The sequence below is a fragment of the Oncorhynchus nerka genome, linkage group LG15 (assembly GCF_034236695.1).
Source record: "Oncorhynchus nerka isolate Pitt River linkage group LG15, Oner_Uvic_2.0, whole genome shotgun sequence".
NCBI classification, from domain to species: Eukaryota; Metazoa; Chordata; class Actinopteri; order Salmoniformes; family Salmonidae; genus Oncorhynchus; species Oncorhynchus nerka.
Window position 1 is genome coordinate 62,736,239 of NC_088410.1, and position 25,859 is coordinate 62,762,097.

The 25,859-nt window shown below is 42.0% G+C and overlaps 1 protein-coding gene across 37 annotated transcripts in view; it reads left to right on the forward strand.

The window, feature by feature from the left end:
- Positions 1 to 24,993: 24,993 nt before the first annotated feature.
- LOC115143090 (gastrula zinc finger protein XlCGF57.1-like) overlaps positions 24,994 to 25,859 on the forward strand; it is a 32,242-nt gene continuing 31,376 nt past the window's right edge. For 5 of the 37 annotated variants that reach the window (XM_029683139.2, XM_029683145.2, XM_029683137.2 and 2 more), the window contains exon 1: positions 25,014 to 25,301. The gene's annotated coding sequence lies outside the window, so the exon portion shown is untranslated. Of the gene's footprint in view, positions 25,302 to 25,408; positions 25,673 to 25,859 lie in introns of those variants that run through there. The other 32 variants (XM_029683128.2, XM_029683147.2, XM_029683157.2 and 29 more) reach the window with 17 other exon arrangements.

Consider the following 25,859-nt stretch of genomic DNA (forward strand, 5'->3'; position numbering starts at 1 on the left):
ACACTGCCAGGTCTCTGACCCCCTCCCTGTAGGCTGTCTCATTGTCGTCGGTGATCAGGCCTCCCACCGTTGTGTCGTCAGCAAACTTGATGGTGTTGGAGTTGTGTTTGGCCAGGCAGTCGTGGGTGAACAGGGAGTACAGGAGGGGACTAAGCCTGCACCCCTGAGGGATCCCCGTGTTGAGGGTCAGCGTGGCGGATATGTTGTTGCCTACCCTCACCACCTAGGGGTGACCCGTCAGGAAGTCCAGGATCCAGTTGCAGAGGGAGGTGTTCAGTCCCAGGGTCTTTAGCTTAGTGATGATCTTTGATGGCATTGTGGTGTTGAACACTGAACTGTATTCAATGAACAGCATTCTCACATAGGTGTTCCTCTAGTCCAGGTGGGAGAGGGCAGTGTGGAGTTCAATAGAGATTGTGTCATCTGTGGATCTATTAGGGCGGTATGCAAATTGAAGTGGGTCCAAGTTGTCTGGGATGATGGTGTTGATGTGAGTCATGACCAATCTTTGAAAGCATTTCATGAAAACAGATGTGAATGCTATGGGGCGATAGTCATTTAGGCAGGTTACCTTGGCATTCATGGGCACAGGGACTATGGTGGTTTGCTTGAAACATGTGAGCATTACAGATTGGGTCAGGGCAAGGTTGAAAATGTCAGTGAAGACACTTGCCTGCTCTGAGTACGCATCCTGGTAATCCGTCTGACCCTGTGAATTTGTGAATATTAACCTGTTTCAAAGTCTTAATCACATCGGCTACAGATAGTGTGATCACACAGTTGTCCAGAACTGCTGGTGTTCTCATGCATGGTTCAGTGTTGCTTGCCTCAAAACGAGCATAGAAGACGGTTAGCTCGTCTGGTAGGCTCACGTCACTGGGCAATTCACGGCTGGGTTTCCTTTTGTAATCCGTGATAGTTTGCAAGCCCTGCCACATGCGATGAGCATCAGAGACAGCGTTGAAGGATTCAATCTTTTGTCTGTTTGATGGTCGTCAGAGTTCGCAGTGGGACTTCTTATAAGCGTCCAGATTAGTGTCCCACTCCTTGAAAGCGGCAGCTCTAGCCTTTAGCATGCTGCATATGTTGCCTGTAATCTATGGCTTCTGGTTGGGATATGTACAATTGAAGTCGGAAGTTTACATAACCATAGCCAAATACATTTAAACTCAGTTTTTCACAATTCCTGACATTTAATCCAAGTAAAAATTCCCTTCTCTAAGGTCAGTTAGGATCACCACTTTGTTTTAAGAATGTTAAATGTCAGAATAATAGTAGAGAAAATAATTTATTTCAGCATTAATTTTTTTCATCACATTCCCAGTGGGTCAGAAGTTTGCATGCACTTAATTAGTATTTGGTAGCATTGCCTTTAAATTGTTTAACTGGGTCAAACTTTTTGGATAGCCTTCCACAAGCTTCCCACAATAAGTTGGGTGAATTTTGGCCCATACCTACCTGAAAGAGCTGCTGTAACTGAGTCAGGTTTGTAGGCCTCCTTGCTCGCACACGCTTTTTCAGTTCTGCCCACAAATGTTCTATATGATTGAGGTCAGGGCTTTGTGATGGCCACTCCAATACCTTGACTTTGTTGTCCTTAAGCCATTTTGCCACAACTTTGGAAGTATGCTTGGGGTCATTGTCCATTTGGAAGTCCCATTTGCGACCAAGTTTTAACTGACTGATGTTTTGAGATGTTGCTTCAATATATCCACTTAATTTTCCCTCCCTCATGATGCCATCTATTTTGTGAAGTACACCAGTCCCTCCTTCAGCAAAGCACCCACAACATGATACTGCCACCCCGTGCTTCACGATTGGGATGGTGTTCTTCGGCTTGCAAGCCTCCCCCTTTTTCCTCCAAAAATAACGATGGTCATTATGGACAAACAGTTCTATATTTGTTTCATCAGACCAGAGGACATTTCTCCAAAAAGTACGATCTTTGTCCCTATGTGCAGTTGCAAACCGTAGTCTGGCTTTTTCATGCGGGTTTTGGAGCAGTGTCTTGTGCCTTGCTGAGCGGCATTTCAGGTTATGTCGATATAGGCCTTGTTTTACTGTGGATATAGATACTTTTGTACCTGTTTCCTCCAGCATCTTCACAAGGTCCTTTGCTGTTGTTCTGGGATTGATTTGCACTTTTCGCACCAAAGTACCTTCTTCTCTAGGAGACAGAACGCGTCTCCTTCTTGAGCAAAATGGCGGCTGCGTGGTCCCATGGTGTTTACACTTGCGTACTATTGTTTGTACAGATGAACGTGGAACCTCCAGGTGTTTGGAAATTGCTCCCAAGGATGAACCAGACGTGTGGAAGTCTACAAAAAAAATCTGAAGTCTTGGCTGATTTCTTTTGATTTTCCTATGTCAAGCAAAGAGGTACTGAGTTTGAAGGTAGGCCTTGAAAAACATCCACAGGTACACCTCAAATTGACTCAAATTATGTCAATCAGCCCATCAGAAGCTTCTAAAGCCATGACATAATTTTCTGGAATTTTCCAAGCTGTTTAAAGGCACAGTCAACTTACTGTATATAAACTTCTGACCCACTGGAATTGTGATACAGTGAATTATTAGTGAAATCATCTGTTTGTAAACAATTGTTGGAAAAATTATGCACAAAGTAGATGTCCTAACTGACTTGCCCAAACTATTGTTTGTTAACAAGACATTTGAGGAGTGGTTGAAAAACGAGTTTTAATGACTCCAACCTAAGTGTATGTAAACTTCCGACTTCAACTGTATGTTCAGTCACTGTGGGGACAACGCTGTCAATGCACTTATTAATGAAGCCAGTGACTGATGTAGTAAAGACCTCAGTGTCATCGGATGAATCCCGGAACATATTCCAGTCTCTTCTAGCAAAACAGTCTTGTAGCTTAGCATCTGCTTCATCGAACCACTTCCATATTGGTACTTCCTGTTTGAGATTTTACTTGGAGGGCGAGGGAGAGCTTTGTATGCGTTTCTGTGTGTGGACACAGGTGACATGTTGGTAGAAATGAGGTTAAGGATTTCAGTTTTTCTGCATTAATATCAGCAGCCCTATGCAACTCTTTGAGTACGGTTTTAGTGCCAGCATCGGTTTGTGGTGGTAAATAGACAGCTATGAAAAATATAGATGAAAACTCTCTGTAGTTAAAAATCCGAGCTGCTCTGTCATGTTGTCAACAAGGCAGAATGGTGCATTGTCCAGAAACATACATCTCTTTTCCATAAAATAATTGTTCGAATTTTCAAACTAGTTTTCGTTGGAAAGGCAGAAAAAGCATTTTTAGCAAAAGCAATCACTTTTCCATGGGAAAACACAGAATCCTACTAATTACTACATGCTTAATTATGTCACTTTTGTTTTGATATTGCCGTTGGACAGCCATGCTTTCTTGCCTGTCCAACATAGCCTCATCTCCCACCCCTTCTAATGCGACTTGCCCCAATGCACCTCCTTCTTTTCCCCCTGCCCCACTACAAAGTTTCTCCCTGCAGGCAGTCACTGAGTCCAAGGTGCTAAAGGAGCACCTTAAACAGTGTATGAAGTCAGAACATCTGCTGTCTCAGCCACTGCCTGTCACCAATGGTGTACCCTACAGCTCGATCCTAGGCCCCACACTCTTCTCAATTTCCTTAAAAAAAAATTTAAAACCCTATTTCTCCTCAATTTGTAGTTACAGTTTTGTCCCATCGCTGCAACTCCCATACAGACCCGGGAGAGGCGAAGGTCAAAAGCTGTGCGTCCTCTGAAACAGGACCCAGCCTAGCCGCACTGCTTATTGACACAATGCCCGCTTAACCCGGAAGCCAGCTGCACAAATGTGTCGGGAGGAAACACCGTACAGCTGGTGACCGTGTCAGCGTGCATGCGCCCGGCCCGCCACAGGAGTCGCTAGAGCGCGATGGGACAAGGACATCCCGGCCGGCCAAACCCTCCCCTAACCCTCCCTGGTCGCGGCTGGCTGCGGCAGAGCCTGGACTCAAACCAGGATCTCTAGTGGCACAGCTAGCAGTGCCTTAGACCACTGTGCCACTCGAGAGGCCCTCTTCTCAATTTACATCAACAACATAGCTCAGGCAGTAGGAAGCTCTATCGTCCATTTATATACAGATGATACAGTCTTATACTCAACTGGCCCCACCACGGATTTTGTGTTAAACGCTCTACAACAAAGCTTTCATAGTGTCCAACAAGCTTCCTCTGCCCTCAACCTGGTTCTGAACACCTCCAAAACAAAGGTCATGTGGTGGTTTGGTAAGAAGAATGCCCCCCTCTGAGGGTTTAGAGCTTGAGGTAGTCACCTCATACAAGTACTTGGGAGAATGGCTAGATGGTACACTGTCCTTATCTCAGCACATATCAAAGCTACAGGCTAAAGTTAAAACTAGACTTGGTTTCCTATATCGTAATCGCTCCTCTTTCACCCCAGCTGCCAAACTAACCATGATTTGGATGACCATCCGACCCATGCTAGATTACAGAAACATAATTTATAGATCGGCAGGTAAGGGTGCTCTCGAGCGGCTAGATGTTCTTTGCCATTCGGTCATCAGATTTGCCACCAATACTCCTTATAAGACAAATCACTGCACTCTATACTGCTCTGTAAACTGATCATCTCTGTTTACCCGTCACAAGACCCACTGGTTGTTGCTTATTTATAAAACCCTCTTAGGCCTCACTCCCTCATATCTGAGATATATACTGCAGCCCTCTTCCTCCACATACAACATCCATTCTACCAGTCACATTCTGTTAAAGGTCCCCAAAGCACACACATCCCTGGGTCGCTCGTCTTTTCAGTTCGCTGGAGCTAGAGACTGGAACGAGCTGCAACAAACACTCAAACTGGACAGTTTTATCAGAATCTCTTCATTCAAAGACTCGATCATGGACACTCTTACTGACAGTTGTGGCTGCTTCGCATGATGTATTGTTGTCTCTACCTTCTTGCCCTTTGTGCTGTTGTCTGTGCCCAACAATGTTTGTAAACTGTTTTGTGCTGCTACCATGTTGTGCTGCTGCCATGTTGTTTTGCTACCATGTTGTCATCATGTTGTGTTGCTACCATGCTATGTTGTCGTCTTAGGTCTCTCTTTATGTAGTGTTGTGGTCTCTCTTGTCATGATGTGTGTCTTGTCCTATATTTGTATTTAATTTATTTTTATTTTGAGTCCCAGCCCCCATCCCCGCAGGAGGCCTTTTTACGTTTGGTAGGCCGTCATTGTAAATAAGAATTTGTCCTTAACTGACTTGCCTAAAGGTTCAATAAACAATTTTAAAAAACAGAGAGGGTCACCTGGCTCACACCTGAGTGGCAGCCTGGTTCCAAATCAAATGCAATCAACTTTCAGCCAGTGCAAAACACACCTACAGGGGCACCCGTGCGAGATCAATCACAAGCTCTCAGGTGAAAAAGATCTTGAAAGGGTTCTTAGTACCATCTAGTGGTGAAAACTTAAATGGATGGTTCATTCAAATGACACATTGGATTCCTTACCTTGTAATGTCATGCTTTGGACAAGGTATGGCAGCAATTCATGCTTTGGTTTAGTTTCCCTGGCACTGCTAACGTTTTAGCAAATGCTGCATAAATCCCATTCAAGTCATGGGACTGATATTAGCATTTTTCTCACATCATGTCCAAATCATCCAAAAGTATCTCAAATGTATTGTGAAGCTCAAAAAAGTAACTTATAGATGATTTCAAAAATGCTAATATCATTCCCATGACTTGTACCACATTTGTGCCACATTTGCTAAAACTTTAGCATTTGGAAACAGTACCAGGGAAACAGACCAAAACATGAATTATTGTCATACCTTGCCCATAGACTGCTTACATGAAAGGAAACCAATGTCATTTTGTAATTTGGGTGAACTATAGTTTGGGTGAACTATCCATTTAATAAAGACAATAAAACTTGGCAGTTATAAAGCTTGACAGAGATATTTATTTCAACAGTTTTCAGACAAACAGAGAAATAAACAAACACGCTTCGAAAGAGTAAAATGAATAATAAATTATAAAATTAGAATTAAAAATAAATAACTTGAAAGACAAACCAAATTGTATCCCATCTTTGATGATGTAGTAGGCTATGGCAGTAGGCTATAGTAAAACAATTACTACAATTCATATAGGACTATAACTTGAACTCTAACCCTTGCAAAAACAAAGTGTCGTACAGACAAATACACGATCTTAGTAAAAGCGGATGCTTAAGCTACTTTGGGAGTATGCTATCCCTATTAGGCCAATGTAGTATAACAATGACTACTTTTAAAATAGACCTATACCTTGAACAACATAACAGTTGCAATACAATATGTCATAGACATAGATATATACTCCAATTCATCAAAACATCTGATGCTTAAACTACAGGAATATGTTGCAATATATATTTTTTACAAATATATGTAATCTACCTCTCGCCTAACTAGTTTTAATTGAAAACATGTAATACTTTTGAAGTATTTTCATTCTAATACTTTAAAACTTTATTCACATTTGAGTGCTTCAGCTCACTACTGTAAAGTTGAGACACAGATTCTACGAGGGGCAACTTGTGAATTGCACTCAACACTATTTTCCAAACCATTCCTTCATTGTACTGGACAGAAAAACTGAAGAATGGAAGGAGAATGCATCATTACCCTCTTTTCCATACCAGATACCTTAAAAGTGGTCAAGCAACTGTTTGGAAGGCATATGCCATTGCAAGGCATAACAAAAAAAACTATTTCATTAAAAAGGTCATCCTCCCCCTTGTCTTAGGAAGCAGGACTAAAATACTTTCCCACACCCATACACGCTTGATAAACACAGATTGGATACAAACATGTACGTAAAACTCACATTAAATAGTATACAATTCCCACATGCAATTGGTCCTTGATGTTCTAAGATATTAGAATAGGAAGTAATACAATTCATTTGAAAAAGTGGACAACTCTACACTGCCAGATATAAAATCTGATTTTTTGAGGTGATATGCTGTTGGTGTGTTTACCCTGCTTACATTTACATTTAAGTCATTTAGCAGACGCTCTTATCCAGAGCGACTTGCTTCTTGTATGAGGGTGTTTTATGTTGTTGACAGAGGAGTTCTATAATTTTGCTTTTGTAAAATAAAAATAAATACCTAAAAAGGTATGAAGCACCAAAGTACAGGCTGGAAGAGAGAGACCTCAGGTAACAAAAGTATCCTTTGTGTTCTAATTCGGATTATCTTTGCTATCCCAAGGGTGTTTTGTTTTTTCCAAACTTGATCGGAATCCTGGCTACAACTTCCAGCCTCGTTCATGTGACATCACACACTCTGTGGCAGCTTTTGGTGTGCTCCTGAGAGAGGAAACATGCAGTATTGCTTTTAAGTCAATTATTTTGTGAGAGTGAGATAATGTGCCAAATAAAACAACACAATTGTGGCATCCCGTGCAATGTATAGATTGTTGCCTTTTGACGTCCGGACAGGGGGGTGCCTCACCTGAGCACCTATGAGTGCTGCAGTAATTGCCTGATAAGATAAATAGTCCAACTATATACATTATACTATACATGTGGTTGAATGAGCTCTTTACCTGTTTGGTATACCTTTTTGCGTAAGCAAATCAAGGCCATGGACAGGATCGAGATAATGAAAACAAGGACCACGATGACACTACAGAAAGACAGGCACACAAAAAGACAGAAAGTTAGCTAAGCATTTTTGGAATCACTTTATTTTAAGGTACACACACGCACGCACGTACACACACACACGCACACACACACACATATATATACACAAATGAGTTGTTTATAAGTGTGTATATAACGTGCCTTCGGAAAGTATTTAGACCCGTTGACTTTTTCCACATTGTTAGGTTACAGCCTTATTCTAAAATGGATTAAATTGTTTTCTTCCATAATCAATCTACACACAATACCCCATAATGACAAAGCAAAACATTTAGGTTTTTTTGTTTTACATTTTTTCTCATTTATTACAAGTAAAAAAAACTGAAATATCACATTTACATACAGTAAGTATTCAGACCCTTTACTCAGTACTTTGTTGAAGCACCTTTGGCAGTGATTACAGCCTCGAGTCTTCTTGGGTATGACACTACAAGCTTAGCACACCTGTATTTGGGGAGTTTCTCCCATTCTTCTCTGCAGATCCTCTCAAGCTCTGCTAGGTTGGATGAGGGGAGTTGCTGTACAGCTATTTTCAGGTCTCTCCAGAGATGTTTGATCTGGTTCAAGTCTGGGCTCTGGCAGGGCCACTCAAGGACATTCAGAGATTTGTCCCGAAGCCACCCTTTGTTGTCTTGCCTGTTTGCTTAGGGTTGTTGTCCTGTTGAAAACTGAACCTTTGCCCCAGTCTGAGGTCCTGAGTGCTCTGGAGCAGGTTTTCATCAAGGATCTCTCTGTACTTCGCTCCGTTCATCTTTGCCTCGATCCTGACTAGTATCCCAGTCCCTGCCGCATGATGCTGCCACCACCATAATTCACCGTAGGGATGGTGCCAGGTTTCCTCCAGACGTGATGCTTGGCATTCAGGTCAAAGAGTTCAATCTTAGTTTCATCAGACCAGATAATCTTGTTTCTCATGGTCTGAGAGTCTTGAGCTGCCTTTTGGCAAACTCCAAGTGGGCTGTCATGTGCCTTTTACTGAGGAGTGGCTTCCGTCTGGCCACTTTACCATAAAGGCCTGATCGGTGGAGTGCTGCAGAGATGATTGGGTTGTCCTTCTGAAAGGTTCTCCCATCTCCACAGAGGAACTGTAGAGCTCTGTCAGAGTGACCATTGGGTTCTTGGTCATCTCCCTGACCAAGGCCCTTCTTCCCCGATTGCTCAGTTTGGCCAGGCGGACAGTTCTAGGAAGAGTCTTGGTGGTTCCAAACTTCTTCCATTTAAGAATGATTTCCAGTGTGTTATTGGTGACCTTCAATGCTGCAGAAATGTTTTGGTTCCCTTCCCCAGATCTTTGCCTCGGCACAATCCTGTTTCGGGGAGCTCTACGGAATATTCCTTTGACCTCATGGCTTGGTTTTTGCTCTGACATGCACTGTTTGCCTTCCCAAATCATGTCCAATCAATTGAATTTACCACAGGTGGACTCCAATCAAGTTGTAGAAACATCTCAAGGATGATCAATGGAAACAGGATACACCTGAGCTCAATTTCGAGTCTCATAGCAAAGGGTCTGAATACTTATGTAAATAAGGTATTTCAGTTTTTGAAATAAATTTGCAAGAATTTCTAAAAAACCTGTTTTCCCTTTGTCATTATTGAGTATTGTGTCTAGATTGCTGAAGAATTTTTGTTATTGAATCCATTTTTAGAATAAGGCTGCAACATACATTTTGGGAAAAAGTCAATGGGTCTGAATATTAGGCCTTACTCCAGTGATTTGTTATTCAAACAATTTAACGTAGTTATGTATTACTGGACCATCCTTAATAACCATATTGTTAGCCATAATAAAGATAAAGAAGCAAGTTACATAACAAACAGATTCTTAGTAAGCAGTCTCAGTGTGGGTGTACCTTAAAATGTGTTGTCTATTCTGTGACCTCATTTTTACTTGCAGTTAGTTAACTTTCTCCAGAAATGACCTCATTGGACCGAAAGGGGCAAACCTCCCCACATATATGCAATACAGACACATTTCAAGTCGCAATTTCATGTAAACAATTAGCAACTAATTGATCAGAGGCATGCAGTCTTACATTGCTATAGATCTCATGCACCCAAGAGAATCCAATGGAGGCTGAGTTGAACCTGAAAAAAAAGACAGTGTGGATCAAACCATGACCAATAAACATAGAATGGGGCAGCTGTCAGACATGACGTGAAATCTCTCAGTAGTACGTGGGCAATGAATGTCATTTGTGGGCACACAAACCAAGTGTTGCATAATGCAGAAGGAGTCGGGACTCGGGATAAGAATGGAATTTGTACTGTATGGGCTGTATTTCTAGTCATAGTGTAACGGATGTGAAACGGCTAGCTTAGTTAGCGGTGCGCACTAAATAGCGTTTCAACCGGTGACGTCACTTGCTCTGAGACCTTGAAGTAGTAGGGCCGCGGCTTTTGTGGAGCGATGGTTAACGATGCTTCGTGGGTGACTGTTGTTAATGTGCGCAGAGGGTCCCTGGTTTGAGCCCGGGTATGGGCGAGGGGACGGTCTAAAGTTATACTGTTACAATAGCACATACAATCTCAGACGACACAAGACAACCGGTCTTGTTTACTCAGTAACCATAGCAATTTTAGGCAACTGAAAGTAAACAACAGAACTGCAAAGTCTGGTACAATATTAAACTGGAAATTGCATTTCCGTGTCCTTGTGGCTGTAGATAGGAAAGGCATTTAAAAATGTATTATTTTCAAATACAACTGCATAATCACCCAATGCATAATTACCCAATGATTCATGTTTCTGGCAATCACCCATTGAGGCCATGTGGTATCCATCCTTGCAGCCACACACCGTGTCTGAGAAGGTTGAGCAGGAACTAAAAGTAATCTTTCCTTCACCTGCCATGGGTCAAACAGACAAATAAATACACTTCACAAGAGATTGACCAGTCTGCAAGCACATAAGGAAGTGAGCAAACAAAGAATGAATGGAATAAAAAAATGGCAAGTAATCTGTATTATCCAGCTCTTCAGTACTGTGTCAGATATATACGTACATTTTAGATTTTTTTCAAGTCATCTGTTGGGCATGCCAGTAAGAATACCAGTTAATTTTCTCCATCAAGTTATACATTCGGCAAAATAAGAATGTTATTTCAATATTTCACAGATGTTGTGTGTTTTTTACCTTTACAGTCACTGCATAGAACACAGCTAGGTCCTGTCCACCTCCCATGCAGCTGGCTGCAGTTCTTGACGGTAAATCGTCCTAAATGAGAGGACATATCATGAATAAACATAAGCATGAGAGGGACTGTGAAGAACAAAACAGATTGAAATGATGATTGAAACATAAAACCATCATTTGTAGGACAATAAAGCTTAGATGAAATGTACCTAGAGGGCAGGATGGACAGTGCTGTCCAATGCAGAGATTTACATATGCTATGGCCAGCAGAGAATGCCAGAGAATCTAGAAAGGGGAAGACAGGGTTAACCCAGTGGCTTTAGTAACAGGCAGTAGAAGAGGTGTGTGCCTGGCTACAGGTAGCCACTTTACTGTCCACTATCAGCAACATGCAGCATTGTAAAATATAGAGGGGCATCTTTAGGCAATTAACATATTTGGGACTAGGACCTAGGCGTAGGGCCCTCACAATCGGCTGATAACCTACTGCAACTACTGCATGTGCACTATTAGCCTTATAGTATAAAACTGGTAATACTAATTCAGCCTACTGTTTTACTAATTCCTACACTATATTTTATAGACCTGTAATTACATGGTTTTTGATTGAATGTAACAAAACATGGGAGGAACAAATGAAATACAACAATTATTAAAATAAACAGAAGGAGAGGGAAATGTAACTGAACTTCATTTCATAGACAGAGCTATAGATGTAAGGTTGCCATGTTTTTTAAACTATAGCCTACATTGTTACACAGTACTGACAACAAAAACATCAACAATATTACAAAATGCAGCCCTAGATTGGGTTATGATAGGATAAGACACTTAATTGTATACATAAGTTAAACATGATCAAATATCTATGTATGACCATTGAACAGCAGGACTGTGGATTTATTTTGGTTTGTTATGAGCAGCAGAATGCAGGCTATAATATGTTTTGTTCTGAGCAGCAGTTGGCTATAATAAATTCGATAATCAATTATGTAGGTTTTGTATGTACTTACATTTCTGAAGATCGACATTATTCCGTTGACATTAAAGGCGATTCAAATTATTTGCACCTGAAATGGTCAGGGGTGCACTGTTGCTGACAACCTGTAATGCCCAAATAACTGTATCTCTCTGTAGCTAAAGCGAAGAAGTCCGATATGCTCAGTCTTGACGTACATAAGTTATATGAGCTCAGACTTGCTCAGATATGAGGAAGTAGTTCAAACCAAACCCAGAGATTGTACCTCATTGGCCAATTTGAGGGAGAAACTACACACGTGGTTTTGTTCATGACATGTGCGTGTGACATGTGCGTGTATTTATAGTTGCATTGCGCTATGTGTATGGTTACCCTATTGCTTATTAAGTGTGATTCAATTATGCTTGTAAAAAGTTGCCACCTCTTTATTAGTCGACACTCCTATAAATTCGAACCCACTTTTATTTCTTATTAATACTTTTTCACAACTTATACTTGTGACACATTAGGCTATACCTGTTTTTGGAACGTTTGGAATACATTTTTGGAACTTCAACTACTGCAATACTACTCATTTTGCCCAAGAAAAAATATCTCACAGTGAAGGGCAACAAATCATATAATCCTTTAGTATGGATAGGTTTGTACAATGACACCAAGACATTTGAAACCCTAAAATAGTTTTGTTTCACTGTTTGTAGGGAGCCAAGTATACAAACTGCTTGAAATGCAGGTCTACATAACATCTGTAAAAATAGTTGTGGCCATGGCAACCACAGTCGTTATAATCAGGGTGCCCTATCACCACCTGGTCACACCCAGAACCATATGCCTACACCTAGTTGGAATGTATTGTGCAAGACATTGGGGGCGTTCAAGCATTATGGGTATAAACATTTTCTGACTTTCAACTACATTTTGACTGCATGACCTTTACAACAACCATGTGTTTAAAGATCATTAACTTTCAACTGCAGTCGACTGGAAATTTCAGCAGTTGCTCCTCACTAAATGCAACTTGAAGTCGAAACCAAAGTATTATGGGAGAAAAACTTTTTTTCTGTTTATTATGATTATTTTTTTATGGTTGATTTTGCCACCTATCTTTGGTTATTATCAATGCATGTTTACTCTTTTAGGTGGATGACTATTTAGAGCATATTAAATACATCTTCATCCTTACATCCTTACGATTTAATTACATAGGCCTGCCTACATGTGAACCAAATGTTTAACATAAATAAATACAATATCCTACTTGAGACAATATAGCTAATGTATTTATCTATGTTACTGTAATGTTGTGTCCCATGTTATAGCCTACAATTAGTCTTGTCTGTAATATTGTTGTCACCAAACACGTTGTTGTTGATTGTCTATTAAGTGTGAATAAATTATTTTAGGGGATTTCTAGTAGGTTACGGAGAAGTGCATGAGGAGGCAAGCAACACACTACTGAAGCTGTACTTGGGAGGGTTAATGGGATCAATTGGGTGATATCATGCAGACTGTGTCATTAAGGGGTTAAGCGCAAACTAGTCTTTGAAGTTGTTGAGATATACCAAAATCCACTACTCTCTGGTTCTACACGTGAGCGCTTAGGACTCATGACTGTCACAATACCAGCGTAGCTAAACAAAGTGGAGCAGTGCCTCAACGAACAGCTGCTGAGCGCATATTAGGATGTTTTCGAAGATCCAGTGGACTCTGTGCTTCAAACTGGACACAAGTTGCACCACGGAATGTACCTGTAGCCTTGAAAACATGAGTGAAAGCCCAACTGGAGAAATATGAATGTGATGGACATATCACCCCAGTCACTGAGCCGACGCCCTGAATAAGCAACATGGTCGTAGTCGCCAAGAAAGAAAATATCCCCTAACAAAGCACTGAAAATGTCTACTTTATGGCAACATTAGAGGATGTGTTATAAACACGGCCTAAATCACGGATATCTATGCTGGTGGATGCCAAAGATGCCTTCAACGACAGCAGCAGGATGATGATGGTCTGGATGCCATGGGGGAGGATGAGATGGCTGGGTTGTCCGTGGCCCCTGAAATGTATCAACGTAAGCAACATGACCTGCTGGGGCACGTCAGAGGCATCGAGCCAATTGCAGATTATATTCTTGTTGTCGAATGCGGGGACTCTGAGGAAGAGGCGGGGACTCTGAGGAAGAGGCGGAGTGTGACCACGAAAAGAACCTGCACGGAATGATGAATCGGTGCAGGGAGGTGAGACTCAGGCTTAGTGTGCCAAAGCTGCAGTTCAAGCTGTAAGTAGTTAAGTTTCATGGGCACTTACTATCCTCCGAGGGACTGAGAATAGACCCAGAGAAGACCACGCCCACTGATGCCAAGGCAGTACAGCATTTCATTGGATTTATGACACACCTGGCCAACCTGTCTGAGGTGTGTGAGCCACGTCGCCATCTCCTGGACAAGAACAGTGTGTGGCACTGGCTGCCTAAACATGAGCAGGCTGTACAGGAAATAAAGCGTCTGGTGTCTGTCACGCCTGTTCTGAGGTGCAATGACGTCTCGAAACCGGTCAGAGTGACGCAAGCAAGAATGGATTAAAGTGCTGCCTAATGCAACAGAGTCAGCCCATGGCGTTTGCTGTGTGAGCATTGTCATCAACAGAGTAAAAGTACGCTCAAATAGAAGGAATTTTTGAGTATTTTATTTGTTTGCCAGAAATGTAATAATTATCTGTATGGCAGAGTTTTTTTATTTTTTATATTTTTTTATATAAGGGGTGGATCAGGTTAATATTGCGGAAAGATTGTTGCTTCCATCAATGTAATTGTCTGCATCATTTCCAATCCCCCATATATTTTTGGGCTAAATATATATATCCATTTACATACACACATACATACACATACCTACAGTGGGGCAAAAAAGTATATAGTCAGCCACCAATTGTGCAAGTTCTCCCACTTAAAAAGATGAGAGAGGCCTGTAATTTTCATCATAGGTACACTTCGACTATGACAGACAAAATGAGAAGAAAAAAATCCAGAAAATCACATTGTAGGATTTTTAATGAATTTATTTGCAAATTATGGTGGAAAATAAGTATTTGGTCACCTGCAAACAAGCAAGATTTCTGGCTCTCACAGACCTGTAACTTCCCAGACGTGCTCAATGGCATTGAGATCCTGGCTCTTCAATGGCCATGGCAGAACACTGACATTCCTGTCTTGCAGGAAATCACGCACAGAACGAGCAGTATGGCTGGTGGCATTGTCATGCTGGAGGGTCATGTTAGAATGAGCCTGCAGGAAGGGTACCACGTGAGAGAGGAGGATGTCTTCCCTGTAACGTACAGCGTTGAGATTGCCTGCAATGACAACAAGCTCAGTCCGATGATGCTGTGACACACCGCCCCAGACCATGATGGACCCTCCACCTCCAAATCGATCCCGCTCCAGAGTACGGCCTCGGTGTAACGCTCATTCCTTCGACGATAAACGCAAATCTGACCATCACCTCTGGTGAGACAAAACCAAGACTCGTCAGTGAAGAGGACTTTCTGCCAGTCCTGTCTGGTCCAGCGACAGTGGGTTGGTGCCCATAGGCGATGTTGTTGCCGGTGATGTCTGGTGAGGACTTGCCTTACAACAGGCCTACAAGCGCTCAGTCCAGCCTCTCTCAGCCTGTTACGGACAGGCTGAGAGACCATTGATGGAGGGAGTGTGCGTTCCTGATGTATCTCGGGCAGTTGTTGTTGCCATCCTGTACCTTTCCCGCAGGTGTGATGTTCGGATGTACCGATCCTGTGCAGGTGTTGTTACACGTGGTCTGCCACTGCGCGGACGATCAGTTGTCCGTCCTGTCTCCCTGTAGCGCTGTCTTAGATGTCTCGCAATTTATTGCCCTGGCCACATCTGCAGTCCTCATGCCTCCTTCCAGCAAGGCACATTCACGCAGATGAGCAGGGAGCCTGGGCATCTTTCATTTGGTGTTTTTCAGAGTCAGTAGAAAGGCCTCTTTACCTGTTTGAGAAAGGCGTTCCGCTAGCGGGACACCTCGACAACATCCGGTGAAATTGCAGAGCGCCAAATTCAAATGAAATTCAAATCATAAAATCACAAGTGTAATACATCAAAATAAAGCTTAATTTCTTGTTAATCCAGCCACCATGTCAGATTTCAAAAACGCTTTACGGCGAAAGCAAACCATGCGATTATCTGAGGACAGCGCCCGCTTACAAACACATGAAAACATATTTCAACCAGGCATGTGCGACACGAAAGTCAGAAATAGCGATTTAAAAAATGCCTTACCTTTGATGATCTTCTTCTGTTGGCACTCCAAAAGGTCCCAGTTACATCACAAATGGTCCTTATGTTGATAATGTCCTTCTTTATATCCATAAATCCATCCAGTTTCCCTCCATTAAAATGCACACAAAATGAATACCAAACGTTACTAATAAACCTTTCCAAACAAGTCAAACACCATTTATAATCAAACCTTAGGTATCCTAATACGCAAATAAATGATCAAATTTAAGACGGAGAATAGTATAAGAAAGAACGCGCTTTCATCCACATGCTTGGAAACACTACAGCCAAAATGGGAGCCACCTAGAAAAACTACAATTTCCGGGTCATTTTTCCAAAAACCAGCCTGAAACTCTGTTGACATCTAGTGGAAGCCCTAGGAACTGCAATCTGGGAGGACTTGGCATTATGATGAAAGTACTTGCCATTGAAAATAGTGGTATTTTGGAATTGTTTGTCCTCGGGGCTTCGCCTGCCATATCAGTTCTGTTATAATCACAGACATTATCTTAACAGTTTTAGAAACTTTAGAGTGTTTTCTATCCAAATCTACCAATTATATGCCTATCATAGCTTCTGGGCCTGAGTAACAGGCAGTTTACTTTAGGCATGCTTTTCATCCTGATGTCAAAATACTGCCCCCTATCCCAAAGAAGCTTTAGTGTCCTAAGTTTTCATAACTGTTTTTCACGAATTGTTTTTTTGACCAATCAGATTAGCTCTTTTGGCAATCATTTAGCAAAATATCAGAATTGGGCTGCCTGTGTAAACACAACCATAAAGGTCTCTTGCCTTTGATGTCTGATAAATAGATAGGCATGGCCTGAAAGACTATAGATTATAATGTCACAGATTCCTCCTACTACTACTAGACCTGATTAAAGGGGAGTATGGCTGTATTACTCACTAGTTTTGGTACACAAGTTCATACATGCCTATTAAGCAATAAAATAGAAAAGGAGAGCTGAAGAAAGAAGGCGGCAGGTAGCTTGGTGGTTAAAGAGGTGAGTCAACAACTGGAGAGTTTCCAGTTCAAATCCAAGGTCTGAAAAGAAAGATCAGCTGGGTCTGTGTGTCACATCCTAAATGCTATTGCCTGCCCTTGAGCTAGGCACTTACACCCACATTTCTGTTTGACAAATAAAGTGATCTTTATCTTAAAAAAACGTATGTTCACGGGGAGGCAGGCAGCCTGGTGGTTAGAGCGTTGGGCTAGCAACCAATTGAATCCCCAAACTGGCAAGGTAACCAAATCTGTCGTTCTGCCCCTATACAAGGCAGTTAACCCACTGTTCCACGGTAGGCTGTCATTGTAAATAAGAATTTGTTCTTAATAACTGACTTGCCTAGTTAAATAAAGGTTACACAAATGACATTTGAGTTGTCAATGTTGCTATGGTTCACATAGAGAGAAATAGTAATAGTGTATTTTGTAAGAATGGTTCATTGGACAAAGGCTATGTTGAAATGATTGGCGTTTTTGTAGGGTTTTTGGATACATGCCAGAAATAAGGTATCTGGTAAACACAGGCTCGGGAGTTCTATTGAGATAATCTTCATCAGCTAAGCTTTAGTGTCCTAAGTTTTCATAACTGTGACCTTCATTGCCTACAGTCTGTAAGCTGTTAGTGTCTTAACAACCGTTCCACAGGTGCATGTTCATTAATTATTCATGGTTCATTGAACAAGCATGGGAAACAGTGTTTAAACCCTTTACAATGAAGATCTGTGAAGTTATTTGGATTTTTACGAATTATCTTTGCAAAACAGGGTCCTGAAAAAGAGACGTTTCTTTTTTTGCTGAGTTTACAACTTGGGTATCATCTACAAGCCTGGGCTGGAAATGTACATCAGTGACGCTCTGAGCAGAGCAACAACATAACAAGGCAGGAGGACAGATGCACCACACACACGGCACACTGTGTGCAACATAGAGATTGAGCATGCTGCATTCACACACATTTACCAGACACAGCATCTCAATGTCACAAACCAGAGGTTCTGTCAGATTTTACAGTACACTGAGGTTGATGAAGACTTACAGGACTTAAAGTCAGTTGTTCTCTAAGGATGGCCAGTTGTGAAAGAGGACACCTCTCTGAGACTAAGAGATTATTGGTTATTTCGTGAAGAACTCTACGTGAACAACAAGGTGCTGTACAGAAGACAATGTGTTAATATTCCAAGGGCACTAAGGGCAGAAATGCTGAGCCTCATACCTGCTAGACACATTGGCACGGAAGCATGCTATAGACAGGCAAGGGACACATTTTCTGGCCGAACATGAGAGGGGAAATCAAGGACTATGTAACCAACTACTCAGCTTGTAATGAATATGCACAAGCACAGCAAAAGGATTCAATGATGTCACATGACATCCCAGAGCGCCCATGCGCAAACAGGTAAAGAGGCCTTTCTACTGACTCTGAAAAACACCAAATGAAAGATGCCCAGGCTCCCTGCTCATCTGCGTGAATGTGCCTTGCTGCAAGGAGGCATGAGGACTGCAGATGTGGCCAGGGCAATAAATTGCGAGACATCTAAGACAGCGCTACAGGGAGACAGGACGGACAACTGATCGTCCGCGCAGTGGCATGGACCTTTTTGCCTACGCAGGGAAGGACTTCCTGATCATGGTTAATCATTACTCAGATTACTGAGAGGTGGAGTCACTGCCAGACGTGTCTGACACGGTTGTCACACGCTGCAATGTCCAGTTTGCCCGCCATGGGCAACCAGACTGTGTAATCACAGACAATAGGGGGTGCTGTGTCCAAACACACCAAGACAGTTGTGAAGAGGGCACGCAACACCTTTTCCCCCCCAGGAGACTGAAAAGATTTGGCATGGGTCCCCAGATTCTCAAAAAGTTGCACAGCTGCACCATCGAGAGAATCCTGACCAGTTGCATCACCGCCTGGTATGGCAACTGCTTGACATCTGACTGCTTATTATTTTTACCTTTATTTAACTGGGCAAGTCAGTTATTAAATTCTTATTTTCAATGACAGCCTAGGAACAATGGGTTAACTGTCTGTTCAGGGGCAGAATGACAGATTTGTACCTTGTCAGCTCTGGGGTTTGAACTTGCAACCTTCCGGTTACTAGTCCAGTGCTCTAACCACATTTACATTTAAGTCATTTAGCAGATGCTCTTATCCAGAGCGACTTACAAATTGGTGCATTCACCTTATGACATCCAGTGGAGCAGCCACTTTACAATAGTGCATCTAAATCTTTTAAGGGGGGGGGGGGGGGGGGGGTGAGAAGGATTACTTTATCCGGATTACTTTATCTAACCACTAGGCTACGCTGCCACCCTGGTAATCAGATCAGCTCTGAAAAGGAACTGATGTGAAATGATCTGATTCTGATATTTTGCAAAATTATTGCCAAAAGAGCTAATCTGATTGGTCAAAAAAACAATTAGTGAAAGATCAGAATTGGGCTCCCTGTCTAAACTCAACAGGCAGCCTAATTATTATATTTTTTCACTAATTGTTTTTTTGACCAATCAGATTAGCTCTTTTGGCAATAATTTTGCAAAATATCAGAATTGGGCTGCCTGTGTAAACACAACCATAAAGGTCTCTTGCCTTTGATGTCTGATAAATAGATAGGCATGGCCTGAAAGACTATAGATTATACTGTCACAGCTTCCTCCTACTACTACTAGACCTGATTAAAGGGGAGTATGGCTGTATTACTCACTAGTTTTGGTACACAAGTTCATACATGCCTATTAAGCAATAAAATAGAAAAGGAGAGCTGAAGAAAGAAGGCGGCAGGTAGCTTGGTGGTTAAAGAGGTGAGTCAGCAACTGGAGAGTTTCCAGTTCAAATCCAAGGTCTGAAAAGAAAGATCAGCTGGGTCTGTGTGTCACATCCTAAATGCTATTGCCTGCCCTTGAGCTAGGCACTTACACCCACATTTCTGTTTGACAAATAAAGTGATCTTTATCTTAAAACAATTTATGTTCACGGGGAGGCAGGCTGCCTGGTGGTTAGAGCGATGGACTAGCAACCGATTGAATCTCCAAGCTGGCAAGGTAAACAAATCTGTCGTTCTGCAAGGCAGTTAACCCACTGTTCCACGGTAGGCTGTCATTGTAAATAAGAATTTGTTCTTAACTGACTTGCCTAGTTAAATAAAGGTTACAAAAATGACATATGAGTTGTTAATGTTGCTATGGTTCACATAGAGAGAAATAGTAATGGTGTATTTTGTATGAATGGTTCATTGGACAAGGGCTATGTTGAAATGATTGGCGTTTTTGTAGGGGTTTTGGATACATGCCAAAAATAAGGTATGTGGTAAACACAGGCTCGGGAGTTCTATTGAGATAATCTTCCTCAGCTAACATTGCTTTTTGTGAATTTTGAAGCATAAATGCAATTTTAAAAAGCATGTGAAAGCACATAAAGACTTCATAATGGTCATGTTAACTGACTGATATTATCTCATAGAACAAAACGTATACGATCTCCTATGCTTGTGTTAACCTCAGATCTTATATTGATTCTCAAAACCCTATTCTTTCCCCATTCATTTTCGCTATAGGCTGAACGAACAAGAGGTAACTAATTTCTGGGTTTAAGGACTACAAGTTGGTGAGCTCTATAACCATGTATAATATGGTTAGTTTAGTTTAAATGTGGTATTTACTGCCATCTGGTGGTAAAACACAGTTATGGTCATACATATTTATTGGATGTGAGAGTTTTGATTTGATGTAACATGCTGAAAATACAGGAGGTGTAGAGACTATCCATGTGGGCTGGTCTGTGAATTCTATCATTACTCAATGTAATGATACCCAGGCTGTCATTGAAAATATGCATTTGTTTTTCACTGACTCACCTTGTTAAATAAAGGTGTAATAAATTAATAAACACAATGAAGTAAAGAAAGAACAAATCACAAACATGAAATTTGCTAAATTGATCTGTTTACAATAGTGTAATGAGGATATAGTATAAAGATCAAAGTCTCCAGCCACTCTAGTCATAGACTGTTCTCTCTGCTACCACACGGCAAGTGGCACCGGAGTGCCAAGTCTAGGTCCAAAAGACTCCTTGACAGCTTCTACCCCAAAGCCATAAGACTCCTGAACAGCTAATCAAATGGCTACTCTCTGTTTATACTGCTGCTACTCTCTGTTTATTATCAATCAATCAATCACATTTATTTATAAAGCCCTGTTTACATCAGCCCATGTCACAAAGTGCTGTACAGAAACCCAGCCTAAAACCCCAAACAGCAAGCAACGCAGATGTAGAAGCACAGTGGATAGGAAAAACTCCCTAGAAAGGCAGGAACCTAGGAAGAAACTTAGAGAGTAACCAGTCTCTGGGGGTGGCCAGTCCTCTTCTATCTGTGTTGGGTGGAGATTATAACAGAATATGGCCAAGATGTTCAAACGTTCATAGATGACCAGTAGGGTCAGATAATAATTATCACAATGGTTGTAGATGGTGCAACAGGTCAGCACCTCAAGAGTAAATGTCAGTTGGCTTTTCATAGCCGATCATTCAGAGTTAGAGACAAAAGGTGCGGTAAAGCGAGCGGCAGGTAGCCTAGTAGGTAGAGCATTGGACCTGCAACCGAAAGGTTGCAAGATCGAATCCCTGAGCTGACATGGCAAAAACCTGTCCCTCCGCCCCTGAACAAGGCAGCCAACCCACTGTTCCTAGGCTGCCACTGAAAACAAGAATCTGTTCTCAACTGACCCGCCAAGTTAAATAAAGATAAAACTTAAATAAAATTAAATAAAAAGAGTGAGAAAGAGTCCAAAACAGCAAGTCTGGGACAAGGTAGCACGTCCCGTGAACAGGTCAGAGTTCCAGGCAGAACAGTTGAAACTGCAGCAGCAGCATGACCAGGTGGACTGGGGACAGCAAGGAGTCCTGAGGCATGGTCCTAGGGTCCTCCGAGAGAAGAGAGAGAGAGAATTAGAGGGAGCATACTTAAATTCACACAGGACACTGGATAAGACATTAGAAATACTCCAGATATAATAGACTGACCCTAGCCCCCCGACATGTAAACTATTGCAGCATAAATACTGGAGGCTGAGACAGGAGGGGTCGGAGACACTGTGGCCCCATCCAACAATACCACCGGACAGGGCCAAACAGGCAGGATATAACCCCACCCACTTTGCCAAGGCACAGCCCCCACACCACTATAGGGATATCTTCAACCACCAACCAACCTACTATCCTGGGACAAGGCTGAGTATCGCCCACGAAAACCTCCCCCACGGCACGAACCCGAGGGAGGTGCCAACCAGGACAGGAAAATCACTTCTGTGACTCAACCCACTAAAGTGACGGCATGAAAGAGCACCAGTAAGCCAGTGACTCAGCCCCCGTAATAGGGTTAGAGGCAGAGAATCCCAGTGGAGAGAGGGGAACAGGCCAGGCAGAGACAGCAAGGGCGGTTCGTCGCTCCAGTGAAATGCTGTTGTATTCGGCGCATGTGACAAACAACATTTGATTCCAATAGGAATTACACATCACTTTGCAAGCTATCATAATGTGACTTACAAGCCTGAAAAACGTGAATTTCAGGCACCTGTAGTAGGGTAAAACTAAGCCCTAAAATTAATTCCTTATTAAATAGTTACATTGTGTTGAATCATATAATTTAAATGATAACATAGTCACTAAGGATTTCACTTGTTTAAAGTCCCCAAATCAAAACCTTAATGACTGCAGCAGGCATGTCTCTTTCACTAACAAATACAACCATGGGTTGTAAAAACTCTACAATTCACCAGGATGGCAAGGCAGTCTGGGAAATATGCAGATAAGGCTTTACTAGCAGTGTGTTAATTTAACACTGAAAAGTGGGGACCAGTATAGACATTGGACCGGTGTTAAATTTAACACTGGAGAATACGCTGTTTACAAATATCCCGCTGATAAAAACACAAAGGTTATTGGATAACTATTTGTAAAAGTGTTTGCATAGGCCTATGCCTATTGATAGAGAATTATTCAAAACCTGGCAATCCTTGATTCTGAGACATGGTATAGCCTACCCTTATCATATTCTAGTCATTTGGCAGACACTCTTATCCAGAGCGACTTACAGGGGTGATTAGGGTGCCTTGCTCAAGCACATATCAACATTCGAACCAGCGACTTTTTGGTTACTGGTCCAACGCTCTTAACCGCTAGGGTATCTGCCGCCCCACACACTACCGGTCAAATGTTTTAGAACACCTACTCATTCAAGGGTTTTTCTTTATTTGTTACTATTTTCTACATTTTTTAATAATAGTGAAGACATCAAAACTATGAAATGGCACATATGGAATCATTTGGTAACCAAAAAAGTTTTAAACAAATCTAAATATATTTTATATTTGAGATTGTTCAAATAGCCACCATTTGCCTTTGACATCTTTGCACACTCTTGGCATTCTCTCAACCAACTCACCTGGAATGCTTTTCCAACAGTCTTGAAGGAGTTCCCACATATGCTGAGCACTTGTTGGCTGTGTTTCCTTCACTCTGCGGTCCGAATAATCCAAAACTATCTCAATTGGGTTGAGGTTGGGTGACTGTGGAGGCCAGGTCATCTGATGCAGCACTCCATCACTCTCCTTCTTGGTAAAATAGACCTTAAACAGCCTGGAGGTGTGTTGGGTCACTGCCCTGTTGAAAACAAATGATAGTCCCACTAAGCCCAAACCAGATGAGATGGCGTATTGCTGCAGAATGCTGTGGTAGTTAAGTGTGCCTTGAATTCTAAATAAATCACAGACAGTGTCACCAGCAAAGCACCGCCACACCATCACACCTCCTCCTCCATGCTTTACGGTGGGAAATAGTGGAGATCATCCATTCACCCACACCGCATCTCACAAAGACTCAGCGGTTGTAACCAATTTGGACCAGACCAGAGGACAAATTTCCACCAGTCTATTGTCAATTGCTCGTGTTTCTTGGCTCAAGCAAGTCTCTTATTATTATTGGTGTCCTTTAGTAGTGGTTTCTTTACAGCAATTCGACCATGAAGGCCTGATTCACACAGTCTCCTCTGAACAGTTGATGTTGAGATGTGTCTGTTACTTGAACTCTGTGAAGCATTTACTTGGGCTCCAATTTCTGAGGCTGGTAACTCTAATGAACTTATCCTCTGCAGCAGAGGTAACTCTTGGTCTTCCATTCCTGTGGCAGTCCTCAGGAGAGCCAGTTTCATCATACCGCTTGATGTTTTTTTCTTCTTCACAGGACTGGGCAGGGATGCAGCCATGGGTGGATTTGGGAGGGCATTGGCCCACCCACTGGGGAGCCAGGCCCAGCCAATCAGAATGAGTTCCCCCCCAGACAATCCCACAGGTGAAGAAGCCGTATGTGGAGCTCCTGGTCTGGCTACGCGTGATCTGCGGTTGTGAGGCTCGTTGGTTGTACTGCCAAATTCTCTAAAGTGACATTAGTGGTCTCTGGTGGTGGAGAAACTAATATTAAATTCTCTGGCAACCGCTCTGGTGGACATTCCTGCGGTCAGCATGCCAATTGTACAGTCCCTCAATGCTTGAGACATCTCTGGCATTGTGTTGTGCAGCAAAATTGCACATTTTAAAGTGGCTTTTTATTGTCCTCAGCACAAGGTGCACCTGTGTAATGATCATGCTCTTTAATCAGCTTCTTGGTACCTGTCAAGTGGATGGATTATCTTGGCAAAGGAGAAACGCTCACTAACAACCCATTTGTGCACAACATTTTTGAAAAATAAGCTTTTTGTATGTATGGAAAATATTTCAGCTCATGAAACATGGGACTAACACTTAAGATTTTGCGTTTATGTTTTTGCTGTAATTGTAATTCAACGGACACTCGAATGGACTGTGTGCATCTGACCAACAGATTGAGAGATTATTCAGACAAAATCCTAGTTGCTGGTGTTTTTTTGAGGGGGAAGGCTGAACCTCTACGTGTATGAATACAGGCACTGTCGGGACAAAGATACGTCTTTCTAAACTGAAATTATACGTGGTTCAGGCTACTAATTGATCCGAACTAAAATGGAGTAACGTTTTCACCTTCCAACATGGCAGACGTATATACCCATTTTCTCCAATCACATGGCAGGGTTCTCCTCGGGGAGCACATCCGGTGGCGTTTCCTGTGTTTGTAAATTGAAAGAAATTGGAACTCAGGCCACGGGCGTCGAAACACGACAAACGAGGAAAATTTAAAGGTAAACACCAAAAAACGACGTTTGAATATCACAAATGGTTTCACTTATTGTATGTTTAGTCGTGTATCAGGCGATATTTGACAGATTCGGCCTCCGTCTCTAAGCAAAAAAGCAGTGACTGACACGACTTGTTAGCTTGACAACAGGGGAGGGGGAGTACGCATCGACCATCACGAATGAATGTCTTTATCGGGAAATCTTGCTGTACTAGCTGCTTGGTGGTTTTGTGGCTTATCTGATCGCAATCCTCAAACTTGTTTTATATAGCTGGCTGTATTTATCCGGATCTAATCATATCGAAATTGCCTAACGATAAAATTATATTTCGATTTGTTGATGGGTGGCAACTGAAGTTAGTAAAATGTGATGATGTACGTGGAAGCCACTACTAGCTAACGTTAGCTACGTCGTTATTAGCTAGCTATCTGTTTCTGTTTTGGCTAGCGGCTAGTTAACTCCGATACAAATCATCGAGAGGCTATGATTACATTAACCATTTTGTAACTAGCAGACTCTTAACCTGAGCGATTAGTGCAATAATCTTTAAATGATTATAAG